The sequence below is a fragment of the Mobula birostris genome, chromosome 4 (genome assembly GCF_030028105.1).
Source record: "Mobula birostris isolate sMobBir1 chromosome 4, sMobBir1.hap1, whole genome shotgun sequence".
Classification (NCBI taxonomy): domain Eukaryota; kingdom Metazoa; phylum Chordata; class Chondrichthyes; order Myliobatiformes; family Myliobatidae; genus Mobula; species Mobula birostris.
This window is the reverse complement of record NC_092373.1, coordinates 186,988,001-187,015,828: the sequence shown is the minus strand read 5'-3', so window position 1 is coordinate 187,015,828 and position 27,828 is coordinate 186,988,001. Positions and strand designations below refer to the sequence as shown.

The following is a 27,828-nucleotide window of genomic DNA, read 5'->3' as shown; positions in this document are numbered from 1 at the left end:
CGCCCCCCAGTACTCAAAATGGAGCATTTCTTTAAATCCCTTATCGCCACACCCTTCTCCTAGTGATAATGATAATAAGCATTCATTTTAGGCCTTGCTCATACACCCTTACTCCACACATACATCACCCCTTCGATCGCTAAAGAAACCACTCTTTTCTTGACAGTTATCTTGCTTCAAATATAAAAGGTTTCTGAATTCTTTTTAATTCAACACCATAAATCCTGATTATAGTGATACAGCAACATACAAAGTAAAGCTATATTTTCCACAAAAGAAAACCTCAAGTGCTGGAAGAACTCTATTGATCAAGCAGCATCCATGGAGGCAAAGGAACAGCTTATGTTTCGAGCTGAGACCCTACATCAGGAGACATCTCCACGTTACTTTGGCATTTGCTTATACCAGATATCTTTGCAAGAAAAAAAGGTGAGAACTTTGTATCCTTATCAATGCAATACAACACTGAGCAGATAAAGTATAATGAGTTGTAGCAGGAGATGGAGGGCCAAGAAAAAAAAATATAGAGGGACAGGAGCATCATGACAACAAAGACTACAGTACATACTTGCACCTGACACCAGTGTGACAAGAATACACATAGATTAAGATGTAACTATCCTGTGCCGGCACCAGTGGGATCAGCAGCTGGTCTGCCACCTGTCTTCAGGAGAGAGAGAGATAAGGTAAACAATGGAGCAACATTTGGAGATGTTAATGAAGGGGAAGGAGAGCTGTCAAGATCGGCTCCCCCTTTGAACCCTGAACTGTTTGAAGTGATGGACAGGCGATACCCCAGCAGGGGGATAAAAAGGGACAGGTTCGCCAAGGCAGGACACACACGACACCCGAGGTAACAAGACCCTGGAAGCAGTGCGTCTCTCACAAGTCGGTGGGAAGTACTGGGCCATAGACGCACAGGGTGGAAAAGCACGATCGGCGGGAACCTGGTGTGTGTCCACCCTTGCCTGGGTGCCAGGTTCACTGCAGGGAAACGATCGTATCTGGAAATGGAGGGGTCACGGTCGGTGACCTCAGATGACATCACAAAGGACGCACCCGAAAGCTGACTGCGAAGGTCTGTGTGGAAGCCTTGAATATTCATTCGTTTTTGCTCTCTCTCTCCTTCCCCCACACTGTCCATCTCCCACAGCAGCAATTACTGCGAACTGAACTGAACTAAATTGAACTGAACTTTGCCTCACTTTGAAACTGGTCATTTACCCCTAGACAACGATAGAGCTTGATTGATCCTGTTATCTTAATTCTGTGTACATGTATGTTTATCATTGCTGAACTGTTGCATTCATTATCCTTTTGATTAGAGTACTGTGTTGCTTGTTTCTTTAATAAAACTTTCTTAGTTCTAGTAATCCAGACTCCAACTGAGTGATCCATTTCTGCTGGTTTGGCAACCCAGTTACGGGGTACGTAACACCAGATAGCGACAATTGCAAGAGATATGCACTGTGACTGAATCAGATCATGCCCCAAGCACCAACAAGTTAGAAAATGGAACAAAGATAAGGAATCTGGCATAGGGACTTTTTGGGGCTTCTCCACATTCACTCTGCCCTGGAGGACCAATGTTTCCTATCCTCTGCATGCCAACTCGGCTGAACAGAGGAGGACTTGTTGTAATAGACGAAGACAACTACCTTGCTCCAAAGAGGACTATGAGGTTATTCTTACACTGACCATTAGGCTTTATAATGAGTCAACCCATAGCCAGGGAAGTGATATCCCCCCTCACCCCCCCCCCGCCCATTAGACCATTTGAGGTAACTTATTTTTTTATTCTTTCTTACTTCTCTTCTAATATTGTATATTTCTATACCTGTGCACTTGTAATGCTACTGTGACACTGTAATTTCCCTTGGGATCAATAAAGCATCTATCTATATTGGCATGCATTCACATCAAAAGCAATGAAATTCTCAAATAACTTCCTTGTTATTATCACAAACAACAGGAATTCTTCAGATGCTGGAAATTCAAGCAACACACATAAAAGTTGCTGGTGAACGCAGCAGGCCAGGCAGCATCTCTAGGAAGAGGTGCAGTCGACGTTTCAGGCCGAGACCCTTCGTCAGGACTAACGTCTTCTTAGAGATGCTGCCTGGCCTACTGCGTTCACCAGCAACTTTTATGTGTGTTCCTTGTTATTATGCCTGCTTAGATAAATACAGGTGAAGAAAGGTCAGATAGGAATTCATTTCCACTTTTTCCTTGGAGATTGTACAGAAGAAGGATACAAGACTTCCCCTATACCATTGATGTGCATTTTTTGCAAGAACCCATCAAAAATCCCGTATCACAATATCTGCTAATTTAAGTAACCTCTGTGGAAATACAAACCAACTTCTTGCAAAGTCTTTTATATATTCCTCCAGCCTCATACTAATCCAACTAGAAACCTGGTCTCTGCCATTTGGCACAGCTTGAAACTCCTCTTGAACACCAATATGCCCCAGGTAGAAATCTGATGTCATCACTAAGCAGAGAGCATGCAGATGAATATCCTAATTGAATAGCAAAACTTCAATTGTAAGCAGACTACTCATCTCAGTCCCACAGAGATGCAACCAAGAATCTTGCAGACCTCTAAAAGCAAAGAGATAATACAAGCAGTTCTCTGAGAATATATTTGCGCAGAAGAGCACAGCACTCAACCAATTAAGTGGGGAAATGTCCTGCATAAGCAGATCATTCTCTTATTCAAGCAGAAAAATGCATGCAATTCTCTCTTTCTATTCCCTATTAATACATCACAAGCAGGATCCTACTCAGAATGCACAAGAATGAAAACAACAAGATACAGATGCCTAGGATTTAGATGATATCCAAGCCAATCTCAGATGTGAAGGTTTACAAAAAAGTCGAGTGCAGTGTGAATTCCAGCCCATCACTTATTATCCTGAGAGGTCACCTAAATGCAAGTTGCAAACCCTTCCAAATGTCACTAATTGAGCTTCCACCAAGATTTCTAAAGCAACACAATCTCATAACCATCCCAGACTGGTTCTTCAGTTCGTAAGCATCAACAGTCCAAGATTGACTCATCTAGACTAAGAGCTTCTCTTACAACTTTAGCAATTTCTCTTGTGTCTGGAAGGACTTCTTTGCAGACTAGAAAGAAAAGGGGTAACTTCCAGAACAATTTAGTGCTCAACTATCAATTCTCAATGACAACATTCCATTTTTGCCTTTAATCATGGTTTTCTATTCAGGTATTGTTTAATTTTGCCTTCTTAAAATAATTTTTAAAACCATAAACAATACTGAAATGCAATTAAAGCCTATGTCATCTTTCAGTGTGCAAAGATAAATCAGTATGGGCTAGGAGCCACTGGAAATGATACCTTATTTAACAAGATTGCTCATGTAATGGATTTCTAGTCAACATGTGCAAGGTCAAACCTAACCAATGAGGAATGTTTTGTAAATAAAATGCATTGCTTCAGAGCAATGCTGTAAAAGAATATGAGGCAATTTGACCATTGCCATGCAATTCTGGAAACAAGCATAAACAACCACCCCATAGTTCCAACTGCCACACTTCATCTGGTTCCACCTTTCACCTAACAGTCTCTATCTCACACTCCCCTCTTGTTTCTACATAACCTTTCTTCCCTCTATATTCGATTCTGTTGAAGGTCTTCACCTGAAACATTGACTATTCCAGAATAGAACAAAAATTGGAGTTATAATTGTCATAGATGAAATAATATGTGATACTTTAGTTTTTCACCACTGCATATTTCGCAATGGTCAAATGATGCCATGTCTTCAACTGAACCTTACTTAGAATTTCAGAGGAATTTCCCACTGTTATGAAATGTTACCCCTTTAAGATATCTCCTTTCTCATTATGTTCAAATCTGATCAACATACTGTAACACCTATTACTCTAACCTGTATTCTCTGCACTAAGCAATATCTACTCTCAAAAATGACTAGCAGAGCAAAGCATAAAAAGCTTTGAACCATTTAACACTTACAGAATAGAACATCTGAGAAAAGTTTTCTTCCTATGAAGTTAACATTGCTTTCAACAGGGTGTTGTTCATCAGGTTCTCCAAAAGTGCAAGCCACTTTAAGAATAGGAGTAGGGAATAATTCATTAAAGCATTACAAGCCATGCAGGACTTGTTTTAATATGTAAGGGGGTTTCTTCTTTTTATGTCACTGTGTAGTCTAATTAAAATGGCTTCTTTGTTATGTTATAATTGAAAGGGCTTCTTTGTTATGTTAGCTGCTGAGAAAGTCCACCCGCTAGCAGTTTGTTTTGGATTATCTATTGATAAGAGGACGAATGAACAAATTGGGATAGTTGTTACGCTTTTGGTGTGTCTGTAAGATATTGTATGCGTGGGGTTTTGGGGCAGAAGGCGGGAGAGAGAGAGACACAGAGGATGGACCAGGTGCTATGAGTCCACTAACGGGGTCGGACCCCGAGCAGGGCGTTCGGCGAGGAGAGGAGACAGAGACAAACTCGTGTGGAGCGTCTGGTCGACCACCGTTGTTGGTCCCAGGTGGCTGGTCGAGGTGGTCCGAGGGGTCGCAGGGTGAAGAAGAAGGGCCCTGAGCTCCAATTGTTTGTGCATGAAGAAATTGAACTTTGATAAGTGTGGTGCCTTTTATTTTCCTTTTATATTTTATTCTCTATTAATTATATAGTTCCAGTAATATCTATAAACTGTAAATCATTTAATCGTATCTGGTGTATTGTCTGTTATTTGGGCAGGGTGGGGTACATCATACAGCATCCACACAAACTGATTCCCCAGTTTGGCGGGGCCGAGGGCTATTTCCCTAGACGACAGCGAGCCGAGCGACCCTGAGGCCAGCCAGGGGGGCTACAAATATATTCTTCAAGATCTAAGCTTTGCTGGTAAGATCATCATTTATTGTTCAGTCCTAACTGCTCTAGAGGCGATGGTGGCCGGTTACCTTTTTGAACTGCAGTAATCATTGCGTAAAGATACTCCTATAGTATTGTAGAGAAAAGAATGCCAGGATATAGACCCAGTGATGAAGGAACAGCAATATACTTCCAACATTAGGTACTATTCAATTTAGAGGAAACGTGATAAATGCTGTTGCACCCAAATACATGCTGCCCTTTTCCTTCTTACTAGTGGAAGTCATATATTTGGGAGATGCCACTGTATTAACTTGCCTAAACTACTTCAATGTATTTTGTAGATTGTGCACACTGCAGTCATTGTGGGCTAGTGGTGAAGGCAACAAATTTTTGAATGCTCATTGAGATACCAATTAAATGGTCTGTGTTGTCCTGGCTAGTATTGAGCTTCTTGAGAGTTGGTGGAGCTGCACCCATCCTGCCAAGCATTCTATCATGCTCCTGACATGCCTTATAGATTACATAAACACCTTGGTGTGGCAGGTGGCAAGTTATTCGTCTCTACTACTGATGCGTTCCTGCCAAACATTGTTTATATAGCTATATGGAATTCTGCTGTTTGGTTAACATATAGTCCTGTGTTGCAGCTTCACTGGGATAGCACGTCATTTTTTGGTGAACCTGCAAAACAGAAAGGGAGGAATATTATGCATCATTTGGGCTCTCCTGGCTATTTATTGATGTATATTGATGGTAATTAATGGAACATAGAGACAGTCAAGAAGTTTGCACTGGGACTATGATTGTGAAAATCCATTTTCCAGTATAGAAATCCGTTGTTGTCTGCTAAGATACAGCCTCCCTCCTTCAATCACTGTAGTCTATAGTAAGCTGCATAACTTGACAAGTGGAAGACTGCCAGGTACCCAAGGAAGAGCAGAATCAGAATCAGGTTTATTATCACTGGCATGTGTCGTGAAATCTGTTAACTTAGCAGCAGCAGTTCAATGCAATACATAATATAGAAGAAAAAATAATAAATCAATTTACAGTACATGTAAACACAAGGAATTCTGCAGATGGAAATTCAAGCAACACACATCAAAGTTGCTGGTGAATGCAGCAGGCCAGGCAGCATCTCTAGGAAAAGGTACAGTCGACGTTTCAGGCTGAGGTCCTTCGTCAGGACTAACTGAGGGAAGAGCTAGTAAGAGATTTGAAAGTGGGAAGGGGAGGGGGAGATCCAAAATGATAGGAGAAGACAGGAGGGGGAGGAACGGAGCCAAGAGCTGGACAGGTGATTGGCAAAAGGGATATGAGAGGATCATGGGACAGGAGGCCCAGGGAGAAGGAAGAGGGCCACACAGTGGCCACACATGTTAATTCCACATCCCATTCTGATATGTCTTTCCACGGCCTCCTCTACTGTAAAGATGAAGCCACACTCAGGTTGGAGGAACAACACCTTATATTCCGTCTGGGTAGCCTCCAACCTGATGGCATGAACATTGACTTCTCCAACTTCCGCTAATGCCCCACCTCCCCCTCGTACCCCATCCGTTATTCATTTATATACACACATTCTTTCTCTCTCTCTCTCCTTTTTGCCCTCTGTCCTTCTGACTATACCCCTTGCCCATCCTCTGGGGTTTCCCCCCCTCCCTCTTTTCCTTCTCCCTGGGCCTCCTGTCCCATGATCCTCTCATATCCTTTTTGCCAATCACCTGTCCAGCTCTTGGCTCCATCCCTCCCCCTCCTGTCTTCTCCTATCATTTTGGATCTCCCCCTCCCCCTCCCACTTTCAAATCTCTTACTAGCTCTTCCTTCAGTTAGTCCTGACGAACAGTCTCAGCCCGAAACGTCAACTGTACCTCTTCCTAGAGATGCTGCCTGGCCTGCTACATTCACCAGTAACTTTGATGTGTGTTACAGTATGTGTATATTGAATAGATTAAAAAATTGTGCAAAAACAGAAATAATACACATTAGAAAAGTGAGGTAGTGTTCACAGATTCGATGTCCATTTCGGAATCGAATGGCAGAGGGGAAGAAGCTGTTCCTGAATCACTGAGTGCATGCCTTCAGGCTTCTGTACCTCCTACCTGATGGTAACAGTGAGAAAAGGGCATGCCCTGGGTGCTGAAGGTCCTTAATAATGGATGCTGCCTTTCTGAGACACCGCTCCTTGGAGCTATCTTAGGTATTTTGTAGGCTACTACCCCAGATGGAGCTGACTAAATTTACAACCTTCTGAAGCTTCAAGGAGCGGTGTCTCAGAAAGGTTGAGCCATTGTGAAGGACCTCCAGCACCCAGGTTCTGTAACTTCTCAATGAGGATCATGGGAATGATGGTGTTAAGTGCTGAGCTATAGTTGATGAACAGAATCCTGACATAGATGTTTGTATTTTCCAGGTGACCTAAGGCTGTGTGAAGAGCCATTGAGGTTGCATCTGCCATTGACCTATTGTGGCGATAGACAAATTGCAATGGATCCAGCCCTTGCTCAGTCTAGTCATGATGAACTTCTCAAAGCATTTCATTGCTGTAGGAATGAATGCTTCCAGGTGATACTCATTAAGGCAGCTCATATTATTCTTCTTACACACTGGTATAATAGTTGACTTTTTGAAGCAAGTGGGAACTTTTGCCCGTAGCAGTGAGAGGTTGAAGAAGTCCTTGAATACTCCCGCCTCTATCCTATAGATAGATAGATAGATAGGTAGGTAGATATACTCTATTGATCCCGAGGGAAATTGGGTTTTGTTACAACTGCACCAACCAAGAATAGAGCATAAATATAACAATACAAAAACCACAATCAAACAACAAAATGCAAACTATGCCAGATGGAAACAAGTCCAGGACCAGCCTATTGGCTCAGGGTGTCTGACCCTCCACGGGAGGAGCTGCAAAGTTCGATGGCCACAGGCAGGAACAACCTCTCATGGCGCCCAATGTTGTATCTCGGTGGAATATGGCCGGAGTCCAACAGCAAAAAGTTTACTATCCAGTCTACAAATACCTTCCTCGATCGTAACATGACCCAGATTGCACCATCCGTTGTTAACCAGAACAGTAAGCACCCAACTCCTTTACGCTTACCGCTCTCGGTGCACTTCCCGTCAGCCCGAACGGTCTGGCAGCCGTCCATGGAAAAGTTTGATCAGGTATGCCCTCATGCAGCCCCATTCCAATAATACACATAACACTACACTCCCGAAATGTTCTCTGACACCTGGCTAGCGCCGTGAACTCATCCATTTTATTACCCACCGAACTCCTCTTCTCCATAAGTCTCTGTTGTCTCGACCCGGTCCTCTTCCCTCGCGTTTATGATCCCCGTCTGCATCCTCTGTGTGTTTTCCTCCAGATTTCAGCAGGGGTGTCCACCGCTCTGCTCGCTAAACCGGCCGGCATAAGTGCAATCAGCTGGTCCCTGGAATAAACAATGCAACCATGCTTCTACCCGCTAATGAGACGTGTTGGAATGAAACTATTTCCAGCGCTAAAAACCCAAATAAAACTCTCTCTACCAGCATGTTAGAGAGGGTGCAGTTTCAACGTGTTACCAAGAAAAAAAATACAAAAAATAACATACGTTAAAAAAGTAAGAATACTGGTCGGAATGGCTGTAACAGGCTGCATGCACGACCGGCGCATGCGCACTAACTATTGCGCATCATCTATCCCTTTCATATTTTTATGTGTCTTTATAAGGTCCCCACTCATTCTTCTAACTTCCAGCGAGTATAGTCCTATGCGACTCAAGCTCTCCTCATAGTCTAACCCCTCATCTCTGGAATAAACCTGGTGAACCACTTCTGCACCACCTACAAAGGCAGTATACCCTTCCTCAAATAAGGAGACCAGAACTGCACACAGCATTCCAGGTGCAGCCACACCTGTACCCTGTACAGTTGTAGCATAACCTCCCTGCTCTTAAATTCAATCACTCTAGCAATGAAGGCCAACATTCCATTTGCCTTCTTGACATCCTGCTGCACTTGCAAACCATCCTTTTGTAATTCGTGCACAAGCACTCCCAAGTTCCTCTGCACAGCAGCATGCTGCAATTTTTTGCCATTTAAATAATAATGTGCTTTTTCATTTTTCCTTCCAAAGTGGATGACCTCGTATTTACTAATGTTGGACTCCATCTGGAGGGAGGGAGGGAGGGAGGATGGAAATAACCATAGCCATAACCATTTAAATATCAACATAAAATACAGGTGATGAAAATATGAAATAAAAACAGAAAATGCTAGAAACCTTGCACAGATCAGGCAGCATTCTTCCAGTATATTTTCATTACACCTTCCAAACTTCTATTGATTTAGGGCAGGAATCTCATACCCATGTTGTAAAGGTAACTCCATAACTACAGACCAAACAGATTAACCAAGGTAATAGTGACATTCCAGGAATAAAAATCAAGGTTACAATTAGCAGCAATAAAAGAAAATGCTGGAACATTTAACGTGCAGAGAGAAACACCAACAAAAACTCTTTCAGGCTGTTTTTGAATGGATGGACAGTTGGGAGAAAAGTGTTATTGGAGGGAAAATGAGGAGGACCCAGTTAGTCTGGAATAAATGGCTGAGTTGTAAGAAAGGCAGTATTCAAGCAGAAAAATTACCAATTTCACGTTGTAAAACCTCACAGGCCACAACGGCTAGATATTTATGCAAATCAAGTGCAAACACCTCAAAGGTTACTGCTTTCTGGGAAGGTTGAAAATTTCCGACATGGGGCAACTTAGAGTGCAGAGGTAAGGAATTTGGGAAACTCAAGTATGAAGGAACACGAAAATTCCAAACTAAATGTCTAGGCTAAAGACTTGCCAATGCAGTTTGATCATGATTCCCAATGTAATAGCCTAGCACGTCATTCCAGAAAAAAATGGTTATACAGTATGCAATAATTGGAGGCCCAACTAGAAACTATCAGGGATAATAAATCAATTTACCAATAAACCAATTTTATCTTTGGTGGATAAGTAAAAGTTCTGAGGATAAAACTTAACACAAGGGCTGCAGTCATGACTGATCTGGGTTCAAAGGAGAAAGATTATAAGGAGATGTAATTATGGGTAGAAATAAAAAAAAATAACAAGGGGCAGATAACGCTCATGCCAAAGGTTTATAGACTTCTTGTCAAGGAATTTCAATATTCATACAAAAATCAAATAAACAAGTTGTCGAGATGAGTTGGCTTCCGCTATAAAAAAGATTAACTAAAATATATATTTTAAAATGATCAACACATTCCAACAAGAGATCAATAATTTACTTACACACAAGCCTTAGAATGTTACTGATAAGTAGATATGGAGGATGGTGATTTTGGTCACAGTCTTAGAACAGTAATTGAAAGTTCCTGAAGGAAGAGATGCAGGTCCAGCCATATTCAGCATCTTCTACAGGTGGCTTTCCTTCCAGTTAAATTGTGATTACACGATGCTCATGTCCTCTCCCACCCTCAATTTCTTATTTCAGTTCCATCCATCATTGCTGACCCACTTCCCCTATTTAAGGCCACAGGACATAAGAGCAGAGTTATGCCATTCAGCCCATTGACTCTGCTCCACTATTCAGTGCTGATTTATTTCCCCTCTCTACCCCATTCTCCTGCCTTCACCCCATAACCTCTGTCATCCTTACTAGTCAAGAACTTGTTAACCTTCACTTTAAATATATCTAATGACTCCCCCCCCCCCCACTATCTGTGTCAATATTAGTAAGGGAAGAAGTCAACCAAGAAATGGCAGATGGAATTCAACTCTGACAAGTGCGAGGGATTGCATTTTGGTCAATTAAACCAGTATATGACTAGTACAATAAATAGTAGAGGCCTGCAGAGTGTTGTAGACAGAGACACTGAGGGGTATAGGGATATATGGATCTCTGAAAATAACAACACAGGTAGCGTGTGAAAGTGGTATTTAGCATACTTGCCTTCATCAATCAGGACATTAAGTAAAAGAGTTGGAATTTCATGTTACAAGTCATTGGTGAGACGATGAGCAGCGCGCACAGTTCCAGTCACCAAGCTACAGGACAATGTCATCAAGGTGAAAATGGTGTAGAAAGGATTCACGATGATGTTATGAGGACTGGAAGGCTTAAGTTAAGGAGAGGCTTAATAAGCTGAGGGTATTGTTCCATGAGTGTGGAAGGCTTGCAGAGGTATATAAAGTCATGGATTTTAAGTAAGGCAGATGGTCAGAGTCTTTCTTCCAGATTAGGGGTGTCTACAACGAAAGATCGGATTAAAAAGAGAGGGGGAAAGATTTTAAAAGACATCAAGTGGGCAATATTTCTCCCATCGACTTAGTAGATATATGGAACAAGCTGCCAAAGTAACAGAGGAGGCATAATTACAATGTTTAAAATACACTTGGACAGGTTTAGAGGGATATGGATCATATGAAAACATAAGCGACTAGCTCATATAGATATATCTGTGTCTGAATAGACAAGTTGGAGCTGTTCCCCACCAGCCTCCGGATCCAGCACTTATCCTCCACAACTTCCGCCACCTTCAACAGGACCCCACCACTAAGCACATCTTTCCCCCTCTACCCCTCTCCGCTTTCCACAGGGATCATTCCTTCTGTGACTCCCTGGTCCACACGTCCCTCCCAACAGATCTCCCACCCGGCACTTACCCCTGCAAGCGTAAGTGCTACACCGGTCCCTACATCTCCTCTCTCACTACCATTCAGGGCCCCAAACAGTACTTCCAGGTGAGGCAACACTTCACTTTTGAGTCTTTTGGGGTCATCTATTGCATCCGGTGCTCCCAGTGCAGCCTCCTCTACATCGATGAGACCCGACGCTGGTTGGGGGACTGTTTCGTCGAGCACCTCCGCTCCGTCCGCCACAACACACAGGATCTCCCGGCTGCCACCCACTTCAACTCTGCTTCACATTCCTATTCGCATATGTCCATACATGGCCTCCTCTACTGCCATGATGAGGCCAAACTCAGGTTGGAGGAGCAACACCTCAGATACTGTCTGGGTAGTCTCCAGCCCCTTGGCATGAACACTGAATTCTCCAACGAGAGCGAATGAGAAGGAGAGGGAGAGAGATAGAGAGACAGAGAGGGCGAGTGACAGACATAGCAAGAGAGTGACAAAGAGAGCGAGTGACAGACATAGCGAGAAAGTGACAGAGATGCATCCTGATTGGTCTCTCTTTGTGCTAAGTAGACCTATCAGTTTTCTCTGTGGGCGGGCTTTACAGTCAACCCCTCTCTCTCTCTCTTTCATTGTCCATCAGTTCAGTTTAGTGTCCTGCAGTGCCATGGCAGAGTGTTCCAAAAGAAGAAAAATACAAAACTTATTTCACCCCAGACTACACCAAAGTGTAACCCTGCCTAATAGGGGTAAAAAATAATGACAGTGTTGCTCACTGCACAGTTTGCAACAGTGATTTTTCTATTGCCCACGGTGGGTTAAATGACTGTAAAAGACATGTTGAGGTAAGTTTAACAGGTGTCATTCATTCATTAGCATAGCTAATGTTATTTAAACTCGCTGGCTAGCTGCTAAGGAAATATTCTATTGACATCCTACGCAATGAGGCCAAACTCCCTGTAGACTTGCTTAAAGTTGTAATAGAATAAAAAACAACTCCATGATACTATAATATAAGTATATATTTTAATGTCACATTTTCTGCATACGACAATATATTAAGGATACACCTTATGCTTTCAGGGACAACACCATATATGGGAGGCTAAGCGCAAGGAAGGATGCTCAAGTATTTCACAATTGCAGGGGTTGCGGGGAACAGGGGTGGTGGTGCTACCTCCCTAAAATGAGCTTTTGCAGGGTGGGATGTCTGCCTAAACAACGAGCACAATTCACATCACTAAAGTGTCAGAAAATAACTATATTTAACATTGCAGAATCTGACTACCTGCCCTTAATACTGAAAGAAACAATTAGTTCTCCTCCATGACTCGAGACAAAGTAAATATCAAGAACCAAAACATGCATGAGTGAAATTAAGAAAAAAATCCCAAACACAATATATGGCAGATGTTTGGGACTCTCTTCAGCAAATAGTAAATAATGCAAGGTCAATTGTTACTTTTTAATCTAAGGCTGGTAGATGGTAGAAGCAAAGTTGCAAAGGATCTCAATATAACGAAATAGGTTTGAGCAGCTAAATAACCAAATGTAGTATAACATGAATAAATGTGAAGTTATCTATCTTAATAGGAAAACTAATTATTTACATGATGGTATATTGATAAATGTTGAAGTTACAAAAAGATCTGAGCATTCTTGCAAACAACTCACTGAAAGAAACATGCCAGAAGACTCTACTATCATTCAGTGTGTTGCTACCATTGTACTTTGTCTTGCAGAGACTGTACCTGGAATATTAGGTATACTTTTGTTCTCTTTACCTGAGGCAACACTTGCCACAGAGCCAGCACCAGAATGATTCCTTGGATTGTAGGACTGCCGCAGAATAAAAGACTGGATTGATTAGGTCATATTCATATGATTTTAGGAAGCAGAAAGGAATTCTCATTGAAATACCCAAAATACTGAAAGGTGTTGACAGACTGGAATAATGTTTCCTTTAACAGAAGAATCGGGAATGAAAGTCAAGGCATTTAAGAATAAGGAGAGGATAATTTTCTTCATTCAGATTCTGGTGAACCTATATAAATCCCTCATCACAGGAAGCAGAGGACATGTCATAGAAAGATTTCTGGATACACAAGTCATGTGAGATATGAACTTAAAAGTTGCTGGCGAATGCAGCAGGCCAGGCAGCATCTATAGGAAGAGGTACAATCGACGTTTCGGGCCAAGACCCTTCGTCAGGACTAACTGAAAGAGGAGCTAGTAAATTCTATTCCTTCTTATCTCTGTTCTAAAGGGTCGGCCCTCAATTTTAAGGCTATACACTCTAGTTCTGGATACCTTCAACATAGGAAACATCCTCTCCATATCTACTCTATCTAGTCTTTTCAATATTCAGTAAGTTTCACTGAGATTCCTCCCACATTCCTCTAAATTCTAGTAAGTACAGGCCCAAAGCTGCCAAACACTTATTTGTTAACCCCTTCAATTCTAAAATTATTTTCATGAACCTCCTCTGGACTCTCACCAATGACAACACATCCTTTCTGAGATAAGAGGCCCAAAACTGTTGACAATACTCCCAAGTGTGGCCTGACAAGTGTCTTATAAAGCCTCAGCATTATCTCCTTACTTGTACATTCTATTCCACTTGAAATAAATGCCAACATTGCATCTGCCTTCTTTACCACAGACTCAACCTCTAAATTTACCTGCTGGGAGTCTTGCGCAATGGCTCCTAAGTCCCTCTGCACTTCTGATGTTTGAACTTTATCCCCATTTAGATAATAGTTCGCACTATTGTTCCTCTGGGCAAGAAAGTGGCAAATGAAATACAATGTTGGAAAATGTTTGGTCATGCACTTTGATAGTAGAAATAAATGTGCGGACTATTTTCTAAATGGGGAGATAATCCAGGAATCTGAGATGCAGAGGGACTTGGGAGTCCTTGTGCAGAATACCCTGAAAGGTAACTTGCACGTTGAGCCACTGGTGAAAAAGGCAAATGCCATGTTAGCATCCATTTCAAGAGGTCTAGAATACAAGAGCAAGGATGTGATGCTGAGGCTTTATAAGGCATTGGGTGAGGCCTCACCTTGAGTATTGTGAACAGTTTTGGACCCCTCATCTTAGAAAAGATGTACTGGCATTGGAGAGGGTCCAGAGGAGGTTCACAAGGACAATTCTAGGAATGAAGGGGTTATCACGTGAGGAACGGTTGATGGCTCTGGGTCTGTACTCACTGGAATTAGAAAGATGAGCGGGGATATCATTGAAAACTTTCGAATGTTTAAAAGCCGAGACAGAGTAGATGTGGAAAGGATGTTTCCCATAGTGGGAGAGTCTAGGACAAAATGGCACAGCCTCAGGACAGAGGGGCACCCTTTCAAACCAGAGATGCGGAGAAATTTCTTTCGCCAAATGGTGGTAAATGTGTAGAATTTATTGCTACATGCAGCTGTGGAGGCCAGGTCATTGGGTGTATTTAAGGCAGAGATTGATAGGTTCTTGATTGGATATTGCATCAAAGGTTACGGGGTGAAGGCTGGGAACTGGAGTTGAGGAGGAAATAGAGAAAAAGGATCAGCCATGATTGAATGGTGGAGCAGACTTGATGGGCCAGATGGCCTAATTCTGCTCCTATATCTTATGGTCTTTTATCAAAATGCAATACCGTATATTTCCCAACACTGTATTCCATTTGTCACTTTTTTGACCATTCTTCCAACTTGTGCAAATCCTGCTGCAATTGCATTGTTTCTTCAGCACTACCAAACCTTCCACCTATTTTCGTATCATCTGCAAACTCTGCCACAAAGCCATCAATTCCATTATCCAAACCACTGACAAACAATGTGAAAAGTAGCAGTACCAATACTGACGCCTGAGGAACACCTCTAGTCACTGGCAGCCACTGCCTCCTGCCTGTCAGTCATGCCTCTATCCACGCCAGTATCTTACTTGTAACACTATAGGATTTTAACTTAAGCAGACTCATGTGCGGCACCTTATCAAACACCTTTAAACCACTCCCAACAGCTCTAATAAACCTGCCTACAGTAATATTGGTCCTTCTCGGATTCAACTGCAATCGGTCCCTTTGGTATAGGTCACAACTGCCACTGAAGAAGTCCCAATTATCCAGAAATCTGAATCCATGCCCCGTGTTCCAATTCTTCAGCCATGAATTTATCTGCAACCTCATTCTATTCCTATCCTCACTGTTGTGTGGTACAGGCAGCAATCCCGAAACTACTACCCTTGGGGTCCTGCTTCTCTCTCAGCTTCCTTCTTAACTCTCTGTATTCCTTTCTCAGAACCTCTTCTTTTATTCTACCCATGTTGTTGATAACAATATGTACCACGACTTCTGACTGCTCACCTTCCCTTTTCAGTTATATTGTGGATATGATCAGAAACATTACGGACCCTGGCACCTTGGAGGCAAACTATCATCCGTGTTTCTTTTTTGCATCCATGGAATTGCCCCTCTATAGTTGTTCCCCTAACTATAGAGTCCCCTTTTACTGCTGCCATCCTCTTTAGTTACCTGCCCTTCTGAGCCAAAGGGCCAGACTCAGAGCCAGAGACACAGCCGCTGTCGCTACCCCCAGGTAGTTGTCCCCCACCCCCCAAACAGTACTCAAAATGAAGTACTTATTGTTTAAGTGGACGGCCTCACGAGCGCTCTCTACTATCTGATACTTCCCTTCCTTCTTCTAACAGTCAACCATTTATCTGTTCCTGTAGCCTTGGGATGACTACATCCCTGTAGTTCCTGTCTATCACTCTTCATTTTCCTTAATAAGCCAAAGGCCATCGAGCTGCAGCTCCAGTTTCCTAACACAGTCTCCAATGAGCTGCATCTCGATGCACCTCATGCAGATATGGCCATCGGGAAGGCTGGTAAAGTCCTGAAAATCCCACAACTGACACCCAGAACAGAACATAGGCCCAGTAAATATACCCCCTAATCTCTCAAGAGTTAAGTAAGAAATAAGGAATGAAACTTACCCACTTACCTTACCTCCACTTATTCTCACCAAAGCACTGTTGAGCCAAAGCCTTACTACTCTGACTCAGACCACTCCAAAGACAACTGCTCTCACGATGACCGATCCACTAGATGTACCCCTCTTTTATGGGGAATGGGTTTTAAAGATCTTTGCTGGACTTGCGCGGGAATGCTTCTCCTGTATCTGCGCAGTACTGCAATTATGTCACATGTATCGGGACTAATAGACTCAAGGCTTATTAAGTGTAGACTACCAAGAACATTAAATCCGTTTCTCTCTATACTGCTGCTGTTTAACCTGCTAAGCATCTCCAGATTTCCCAATTTGCTTTCAAATTTCCAGCATCTGCAAAATATTTTCTGTCTGTTAAATTCTTATAAGAACAGAATTGAAATAAAAATAGGAGTTACATGATTAAATTGAAAAACTGAATCAAAACAAATCTGAGAAAAGGGAAACTACTACTAAAAACAAAGAATAGTCAAAATCATCCTCCCTTTGCAACAAAATCCATGACATCCTCACCAATAGAACACCTTGCAACACTTCTGCCATGATTATCTTCAACGCTAGTGCTCCTTAAGGCTGTATCCTCATTCCCTTACTTTACTTCCTATATACTCGTGACTGTGCCTAGACACTGCCCCAACTTCATCTGCAAGTTAGGAGATCATACACTATAGTGGGCTGAACAACATGAGTCAGATTATTGGAAGGAAATAGTGAGCCTAGTGATATGGCGCTATCTCAACAACCTTTCCCTTAATGCCAGCAAAATAAAAAAAAAAAGCAGGTCATGGACAATAGGAATGGAGGCTAGGCAAACACTCTTGTTTACCTCACCAGTGGTGAGGTCAAGAGCGTTGAGATCTTCAAGGTCCAAAGAGTGAACTTTGAGAGGGTTGAAATTAACAGCAATGGATCCTAGCTGGTCTCCTCATTATCTCCTCTAACAACAATGGTTATTCAAACCATGCTATAGACCAGCTTGCATCAGATACAGTTCAACTATAAATAGGGTGCTTCCTGATACACATTGTTAAACCAACTGCTTAATTTTATTAATTTGGTCTCAATCTTCCCTCCCTAATTTCTTCCAATATTATCATCCTATTCTATGTCTATATTCCAAACTTCTATTTAGATATTCACAAATTTAAAAAAAAACTAAATTAGTTGTTTCACTTTTAGCTGCCAAAACCTCAAGAAACAAAAATCCCTTCCCAAGTTTTCTATCTTTCTTCTTTGATATTTCTTGAAACCTATTTGGCCAGTCTTTTGATCATAAGCTCTGATGTTCCCATACAGTATAAATGTTTAAAATCCTTCATCGCCCATGCTATAACTTTGTTGGCAAGGATAGGCACTGAACCCAATTTCTCACAGCCTGGAGGCTGTTATACAAAGTAGGTAAGCCATTAAAATGCTAAATATACAGTGCAGGCATCTTTTAACAGCACACAAAATCTGTGACAAATTCCCAATAGTGCCATTGTTGCAAGCCAGGTAAACTGTTGGCTGAAGATCAACTTTAAATATTGCCAGCAAAATCTATTTAAAAATTTTATGTTAGAACAAATTTAAAAGGAAATATCAATTTAAATTGTGTTTTTTTTAAATAAGTTGTTCTGTAAGACCATAACAGACTTGCTTCAAGAAATAGTCTAACAATATAGGAGCAGATGAGTCAATTGCCAATGCAATAAAGCGTGGACAAGTATTGGTTAAGAAATCTGCCTTACATCCCAGTGCACAGTCAACTTTCATTCACAATAAATTTACTTAAGTTTGGGCATAAGAATCAAAATCTTAATTTGTTCGAAGCAGTAAATAGTTTGGCCAAGGAAGAGAGCTTAAAAGACAATCCAATAAATCAGTAAAAAGGTTGATAAGTGGCTGAAGCAAAGCTCTCAGAAAAAACAACTACATTTCTGAAATAAATAGCCATTATAGTAAACAATTAGAGAAGAAACTTTTAAGAAAAGATTAAATGCACATTTGTCTGAATCTACAGTCAAAACACAAATCCCAGTGGCATAATGTCTTTAAAATATAAGTCCAAGAGGCATGAGCTAATTAAAGGCTTGTGTAGAGTTTTGATGAGGCCACAATTATGAATATTTTGGCCAGTTTTAGGCATCTTTTAAAAATTAATAGATATTAAATTCAAACCAAGCACATAGAATGGCTTCATTAAGATGATCAACACAGACATCCCACCTCTCCCGGAACTTCTGGGAGTCTCCCGCATATTAATAGTGGCTCCCTGATGCCCGCAAATTATATACAATGTCCTGGAAATTGATTTTTTTTTTTGAGAGTGAGCGTGAGAGAACGTGCGAGAAAGAGAGGGAGAGAGAGAGAGAGAGAGAGAGAGAGAGAGAGAGAGAGAGAGAGAGAGAGAGAGAGAGAGAGAGAGAGAGAGCGCAAGAGCAAGAAAGCAAGCGTGGGCGAGAGCAACCGCGAGAGAGGGCGAGAGAGCAAGAACAAGATCAAGAGAGCAAGAGTAAGAGAGCGAGCACGAGTGAGAGAGACAGCGAGAGAGTTTCAAAGAAAGTCAGAGTAGCAGAGAGTGTTCCAAAAAAAGAAAATATAAAACGTACGTCACCCCGGACTACCCTAAATTGTACCCCTGCCTAATAGGGCTCAAAATAATGACAGTGTTACTCGCTGCACTGTTTGCAACAGTGACTTTTCTATTGCCCATGGTGGGTTAAGACTGTAAAAGTCATGTTGAGGTGAGTTTAACAGGAGTCATTTGTTCATTAGCATAGCTAACGTTATTTAAACTAGCTGGCTAGCTGCTAAGGAGCTACCCTATTGCAGACATCACACCTCTCCCAGAAGTCTCCCACAAATTGATGATGCTACCTCCCTGAAATGAGTTTTTGCAGGGTGGGATGTCTGTCAACATAATGTGATAATTTTTATGAGACCAAAGGTTTCTTAGGAGAGGAGATTTGATATGGGATTTTGAAATTGGGAAGGGTTTAGATTTAGTGATTCATGTGTAACCTGCAGAAATATAAGGTCATCAAATGTTCAGCAATGAGGACATAAAACATGGAGCATTTTACAGAGCTGATGCTACACAATGGTCGAGAAATTCATTTCTTCCAATTTGAGCATTCTAACTGTGCAGGCTTATTTTCATTCCAGTCTTGCTTTAGAATCAGAATCACTTTATTGACAGTGTGTGAAACATACCAGAATTGATTGTGGTTCAGTGTTAGGCATAAAACACAGGACACTACCACAACAGACAACACAAAAGAAACCTACAATTTAAAAGCCAATAGTGCAAACAGTCATGAGCAATCTACAACTAGCAGAACAGTTACATGAGCAAACATCAATAATCAAACTTGCATAAATGAACACATGAACAGACTCAAATTATAATTATCAACAGAACAAGGAGAGCAGGAAATACCATTTAAAGGATGTTGTGCAGGGACAGTTAGGGCATTGCACACTCCCTTTCTCATTATGATGCTGGAGGCAGTCATTTAGCCCACCAACTACATGTCAATTTGCAGTAGAACAGATGCAGAATCAGGTGTATTATCAATAAATTACATGTTGATTTGCAACTGTAGTATAAAGTTAAAATAAAAATGACTACAAATTACAAAAATATATATTGCAAAAATAGATTAATGAAGTATTATTCATATATTCATGAACTGTTCAGAAATCTAATTGAGAAAGGGAAGAATATGTTGAGTATAGGTCTTCAGTACCATTCCCTCTAAACTGCTTGGCCGTGCAGCAACTGAAATGCTCACACGCTGCGTACCCTTTAATTAAGTGCTAATCAATATGATCTATACATTTTATAAACAATAACATGCCACGTTTACTATGAAACATTTTAGAGTTTCAACATATTTACATTGTCAAGTGTTTCAAGTTGCAGGACTGTAACAAATTGTAACAATAAACACAACAGAAGTTAGTAACGCAACGCAAACAACAGGAATTCTGCAGGTGCTGGAAATTCAAGCAACACACATAAAAGTTGCTGGTGAACGCAGCAGGCCAGGCAGCATCTCTAGGAAGAGGTGCAGTCAACGTTTCAGGCCGAGACCCTTCGTCAGGACCTTCCTTTCCTTTCTTGAAGTCCATAATTAACTCCTCGGACTTTCTGGCACTGAATGTGATGTTGTTATTGAGACACCACTCAATCAGTTGATTTACCCCACTCCTGTACGTCCCCTTGTTGTCATGTGCGGATTTATGAATGGCATTTGAACTGTGCTTTGCCACACAGTCATGAGAGTAAAGCAGTGGGGCAAGCACATATCTTCCAAGATGTACCTGTGTTGATTATCAGCGAGGAGATGCTATTAGCAATCCAAATTGACTGTGGTCTCCTGATGAAGAAATCTCCCTGCAGAGTGAGCCACAGAGGCCCAGATTTTAAAGCTTGTTGATTAGCAGAGGAGATAAACCTGTAATCATTAAACAGCAACCACCCATATATTAGGCACACATGTATATCTGCTCGTTAAGGCAAATATTTAATCAGCCAATCTGTGGCAGCAACTCAATACACAAAACCATGCAGACATGATCAGGAGATTCAGGTTACTGTGGCCTCAAAGTTAGGATAAGGAAAAGAAGGAATGCAATTTATGTAAAATTTGGAGAATGGTAGGAACTCAACAAGGAGATGGGTAGAAATTTCTTCCCTGCTTTATATTACACGACCACAGGAGGAATTCACACATTTGTAATATTATTCTCCCTTTTAAAATCTGCATAAAAGTAATTGAGCTTATTGGGGAGTGAAGTATCACATCTAGTCATGCAGTTAAGTTTCACCTTTTAGGAAGCAATGGAACACAAATCTTTCCACAGCTGCCATGCATCCAATTACGTCCCTAAAGTCACATTGAACTGCCTCTAGTCTATCCCAATCTCATCTTCCCTGCATCCTTTCAGTTCATTCTTGCTCACAAGCCCTTTGGGCCGTCTTTAATTCTTTAGCTCCAATCTCCATCAAGGAGTCTTTTGTTCAAAAAACATACCAATAACATACCAAAAATATACCACTCACATACCAATAGGGAACATGTTTGGGATGTTGAAGACAATTGAAGCATTTGGCAGAAACGTACATGGCCATCAGTAAAGAAATGCACACATCATACACACAGCACTTAAGATCAGGATATGGAACAAACCGGAGTCTTGGGAAGTAATTACAATGCCACTGTACCATCCACAAACAAAAACATACCTGCCAAGTCATAAAACTAACAGAACATAGCTACATGACTATAACCACTTGTTCCAAGTCCAACATATGTACCATTGCTACAATTTGCTTAGTGGGCTGGCTGGGAAAAGAGGCAGTAGGCATGAATTTATGTTCACTTACAGGAGACTTAAGACTTTAGTACAGAACAACGAAGAGCTCTTATGCTGAGGGAAGAAGCATATCCAGGGCACATCACAAAAAGAAATAAGAAACATGAAAATAAAACAAAGTATTACAATCACACAAGATGGGCAAAGACATATACACTTAATTTTTCATTTACACTGGGTGAAGTCAAGACTTGTACACTTAAGTCCCCTTGTATATTGTCTTTAATACAAACAACCATCAACTCCACCTGCACCACACTTAATGAAATTACATATGCAACTTGATTTCTATCCTACCCCACAGCAAATCAGACATTGACATTCACTCCCTTTTCCTACTCACTGTCAGCCACTCAGTAAAACATACATTCATTAAGCAAACCCAGTATTAAATCAAAAACTGATTTATACTTGCCAGCTTCAGGAGAAAAAAAAATCAAACCCACAAACTGCAGATGCTAAAAATCCAAAAGAATGCAAGAAATACTCAAAAAATCTAGTTGCATCCATGGATAGAGAAACAGATTTGACATTTCAGAACTCGGAAGGAGAGAAAAAAAGAAGATATTAAGCCTCAGAGAAGTTGGAGAAGGGAGTAAAAGTCATTCAGTAAAATTGATAGTTGGGATGAGCATAGACCTAAACTGCAAAGAAGGTTCCCTGGTTAGTGTGTAAATCAGAATCAGGTTAATTATCACCAGCATTTGATGTGAAATTTGTTAACTTAGAAGCATCAGTTCAATGCAATACGTAACGTAGCAGAGAAAGAAAATAATAACAAAATAAAAAATAATAATAAACAAGTCAATCAATTACGTAAATTGAATAGATTTTTTTAAGTGAAAAACAGAAAAACTGTATATTAAACAGAAGTGAGGTAGTGTCCAAAGATTCAACGTCCATTTAGGAATCGGATGGCAGAGGGGAAGAAGCCATTCCTGAATCGCTGAGTGTGTGCCTTCAGGCTTCTGTACCTCCTACCTGATGGTAACAGTGAGGAAAGGACATGCCCTGGGTGCTGAAGGTCCTTAATAATGGACGATGCCTTCCTGAGACACCGCTCCCTAAAGATGTCCTGGGTACTTTGTAGGCTAGTGCCTAAGATGGAGCTGACTAGATTTACAACATTCTGCAGCTTCTTTTGGTCCTGTGCAGTATCCCCTCTATACCAGACAGTAATGCAGCCTGTCAGAATGCTCTCCACAGTACAACTATAGAAGTTTTTGAGTGTATTTGTTGACATAACAAATCGCTTCCAACTCCTAATAAAGTATAACCACTGTCTTGCCTTCTTTATAACTACATTGATATGTTGGGACCAGGTTAGATCCTCAGAGATCTTGACATCCAGGAATTTGAAGCTGCTCACTCTCTCCACTTCAGATCCCCCTATGAGGATTGGTATGTGATCCTTCGTCTTACCCTTCCTTACGTCCACAATCAGCTCTTTCATTTTACTGACATTGAGTGCCAGGTTGTTGCTATGGCACCACTCCACTAGTTGGTATATCTCACTCCTGTATGCCCTCTCGTCACCACCTGAGATTCTACCAACAATGGTTGTATCATCAGCAAATTTATAGATGGTACTTGAGCTATGCCTAGCCACACAGTCATACGTATATAGAGTACAGTAGTGGGGTAAGCACACACCCCTGAGGTGTGCCAATATTGATCGTCAGCAAAGAGGATATGTTATCACCAATCTGCACAGATTGTGGTCTTCCAGTTTGGAAGTTGAGGATCCAATTGCAATGGGAGGTACAGAGGCCCAGGTTCTGCAATTTCTCATTCAGGATTGTGAGAATGATGGTATAAAATGCTGAGCTATAGTCGATGAACAGCATCCTGACATAGGTGTTTGTGTTGTCCAGGTGGTCTAAAACCGTGCGGAGAGCCACTGAGGTTGCATCTGCTGTTGACCTATTGTGGCAATAGGCAAATTGCAATGGGTCAGCAAAAAAAAATTAAAAAGGAACAAATAAGTTTAGGGTTAAAACAAGCTTGATTGATGAGGGTAGAACAGTAGATATTGTGTATATGGACTCTAATATAGATTTTGACAAAGTTCCTTATGGTAGGCTGTTTTAAAAGATCAAAGTGTATTGTATTATATAATACACACACACACAGACACACACACACACACACTTACAGTGGCTATAAAACTACTCATCCCCCCTTGGAAGTTTTCATGTTTCATTGTTTTACAACATTGAATCACAGTGGATTTAATTTGGCTTTTTGATAGAAAAAGAAAAATCAACAGAAAAGACTCTTCTGTTTCAAATTGAAAATAAATTTCTGCAAATTGGTCTACATTTATTACATTATTAAACAACAAATAATTGATTATGTAATTAATCACCCCTTCCGGCAGCAATTGAGAATAGGCCTCTTATCAGCTTTGCACATCAAGATACTGCAATATTTCTCCATTCATAGAATAGTACAGCACATTACAAGCCCTTCGGCCCACAATGTTGTGCCGACCCTCAAACTCTGCCTCCCAGATAACCCCCCCACCTTAAATTCCTCCACATACCTGTCTAGTAGTCTCTGAAGCTACACTAGTGTATCTGCCTCCACCACTGACTCAGGAAGTGCATTCCACACACCAACCACTCTCTGAGTAAAAAACCTTCCTCTAATATCCCCCTTGAACTTCCCAACCCTTACCTTAAAGCCATGTCCTCTTGTATTGAGCAGTGGTGCCCTGGGGAAGAGTCGCTGGCTATCCACTCTATCTATTCCTATTATCTTGTACACCTCTATCATGTCTCCTCTCATCCTCCTTCTCTCCAAAGAGTAAAGCCCTAGCTCCCTTAATCTCTGATCATAATGCATACTCTCTAAACCAGGTAGCATCCTGGTAAATCTCCTCTGTACCCTTTCCAATGCTTCCACATCATTCCTATAGTGAGGTGACCAGAACTGGACACAGTACTCCAATTGTGGCCTAACCAGAGTTTTATAGAGCTGCATCATTACATCACGACTCTTAAACTCTATCCCTCGACTTATGAAAGCTAACACCCCATAAGCTTTCTTAACTACCTTATCTACCTGTGAGGCAACTTTCAGGGATCTATGGACATGTACCCCCAGATCCCTCTGCTCCTCCACACTACCAAGTATCCTGCCATTTACTTTGTACTCTGCCTTGGAGTTTGTCCTTCCAAAGTGTACCACCTCACACTTCTCTGGGTTGAACTCCATCTGCCACTTCTCAGCCCACTTCTGCATCCTATCAATGTCTCTCTGCAATTTTCGACAATCCTCTACACTAGTGGTCACCAACCTTTTTAAGCCCAAGATCCCCTATCTCAACCTCAGTGAAAGGCAAGATCTACCTACTAAATCATTTGGAGAAAAAACAGATCAGATTGTACTTCCAATTTGAGGCCTTTTATTTGGGCGAATTGTATTTGAATTACACAAAATACTTTTGTCAAACTTTCAAATTAATTCAAACAAGAAAACACCATAACCAGCATATCAAACAGGCCATAACTGTCTTTTTTAAGAATCTTACAATATTTCACACCTTTAATTCTAAGTTTCATTATTTAATTTTATTTCAACACGAAAAATAAATGAATAAAAATTGACTGTTGCACTCAGTGTGATGATTGGGGCTGAATACTTTCTGCTAGTTCCCTGAAATTTGGTTCATAACTACAGACAGCCAGTCTGAGACAGTCTGTGAGGTGTAGGGTTGCCAGCTGTCCCGTATTTCCCCAGCTAAGGTAGAAAGTTCCTATGAAACCTTTTGTGCCGAAATGCTTTACGCTGAAGAAGCAATTACCATTAATTTATATGGAAAAACATTTTTGAGTGTTCCCAGACCCAAAAAAATAACCTACCAAATCATACCAAATAACACATAAAACCTAAAATAACACTAATATACAGTAAAAGCAGGAATGATATGATAAATACACAGCCTATATAAAGTAGAAATAATGAAGATTAAGCCAAAACCGATTGGTGGGGTAAAGAGAAGAAATCGGCACATATGCGCATGCGCACACAGGTGCCCGCGCAAGGTTTCATGGTCATGGTAGTCTTTCTCGGGGTAAACACAAATATCCCGGGATTTGACTGCTACTTTTGTTCATTATTTGGGAGTGAGAAAATTGGCAACCCTAGAGAGGTGTCTGTCAGTAAGTCAGCTCCTGTACTTAGATTTAATAACTTTCATCTGTGAAAATACAATTTCACATAGATGTTGACCCGAAGTAGGCACTGACTTTTCGTGCTATAAAACCAACGCACACACCGCGCATTGCTCGGCCCCGTTAGTAGTAATTGCCACTAGTTTATGAATGGGGATGTCATTTTCAGGGACATTTTTTTTAAACTCATTGTAAATATCCTCACCTCTTGTTCTTTCCTTTAATTGCAAAAGAGTGAGGAAGTCCTCCTTTGTTGTAAAATCCTGGAAAGCCATTCCAACAAATACAACAAGCTGAGCTGTTTGCATTACATCCAGGGATTTATCGAACTGTAGTGAAAAATATTCGCGTCCTCTGATGGTGACTCTACCCTCCTTGTCACTGTTACAGGGCCAAGCAGTATATTATGTATTGCGGTTGTAATGCCGTTTTTTTTTTTAAAGTCATTAAAAACAGTCTCTGCGGTAATGACCATTGCTTCCTTGAATAAATCGCCATCTGTAAAAGGCTTCTTGTGTTCAGCCAAAAGGTGACACACGAAATGATGCTTCAATAGCAGCCTTATTTTGAGCAGCATGTTTTGTGAAAAACGACTGTTGGGTCTTCAACCCCAATTTCAGCTCAACTTTCCAGGTATGAATTGCACTCTTTGGGGGGGGGTAGGTGTCTTTAAATTCCTGGTGGTTGGTGTTGCGGTGCCGCTCCAGATTCCCCCTTTCAGTCAGTGCTTGTGTTTGGTGGCACAACATACATACACACTTGTCTTTCACCAAGGTAAATAGAAATTCCTCTTTCTGGATGGAATTTGTATGTTTACGCCTTCTTTCGTGGAGCCTCCGCCATGCTATCAGAACATCACAAGCGATTGCTGATTACGTCGCCTCTGATCTGAGCCAACATTTACGTGCTGGGCAGCACCTAATTAATTAGCTTGTTTATTTCGGCTTTTTTTCTTAAAAATGTGCAGTGTGCATCCCAACTACTGCTGCACCACTGCCTGCTTCACGGCCCGGAGGTTGGGGACACTGCCATATTGATGTTTGCGACAGTCAGTACTCTTATCCCTAATCTGACTGGTCACTTTGATGCAGCACAGGCTACGCTGAGAATGCGGTGCATGGCGGGGGAACTACACACATGCGCACTGGGCAGAAAGAACAGAACTAAACCCCCGCAACCCGGAAACAATCTCTCTTTACAAACAGCTTTTTAGCGAAAATATTGCTATCCTAATTAGTATTATTTACTTTTATAATGCTCACATTACAGCAGTATTTGTGTATTTATTGTTCATTTTTCTTCAGGATCTACTGGGAAAGTCTGAAAGATCGACCGGTCGATCGCAATTGACGGGTTGGCGACTCCTACTCTACACTATCTTTAACAACCTTTGTGTCGTCTGCAAACTTGCCAACCCACCCTTCTACCCCGACATCCAGGTCGGTAATAAAAATCACGAAAAGTAGAGGTCCCAGAACAGATCCTTGTGGGACACCACTAGTCACAATCCTCCAATCTGAATGTACTCCCTCCACCACCACCCTCTGCTTTCTGCAGGCAAGCCAATTCTGAATCCACCTGGCCAAACTTCCCTGGATCCCATGCCTTCTGACTTTCTGAATAAGCCTACCGTGTGGAACCTTGTCAAATGCCTTACTAAAATCCATACAGATCACATCCAGTGCACTACCCTCATCTATATGCCTGGTCACCTCCTCAAAGAACTCTATCAGGCTTGTTAGGCACGATCTGCCCTTCACAAGGCCATGCTGACTGTCCCT

The 27,828-nt window shown here is 41.4% G+C and overlaps 1 protein-coding gene across 3 annotated transcripts in view; it reads right to left on the bottom strand.

Annotated features, from left to right (window-relative positions):
- The window catches only part of ctnna2 (catenin (cadherin-associated protein), alpha 2), a 1,304,830-nt gene that overhangs the window by 1,230,084 nt on the left and 46,918 nt on the right, over positions 1–27,828 (bottom strand). The window lies entirely within an intron of this gene.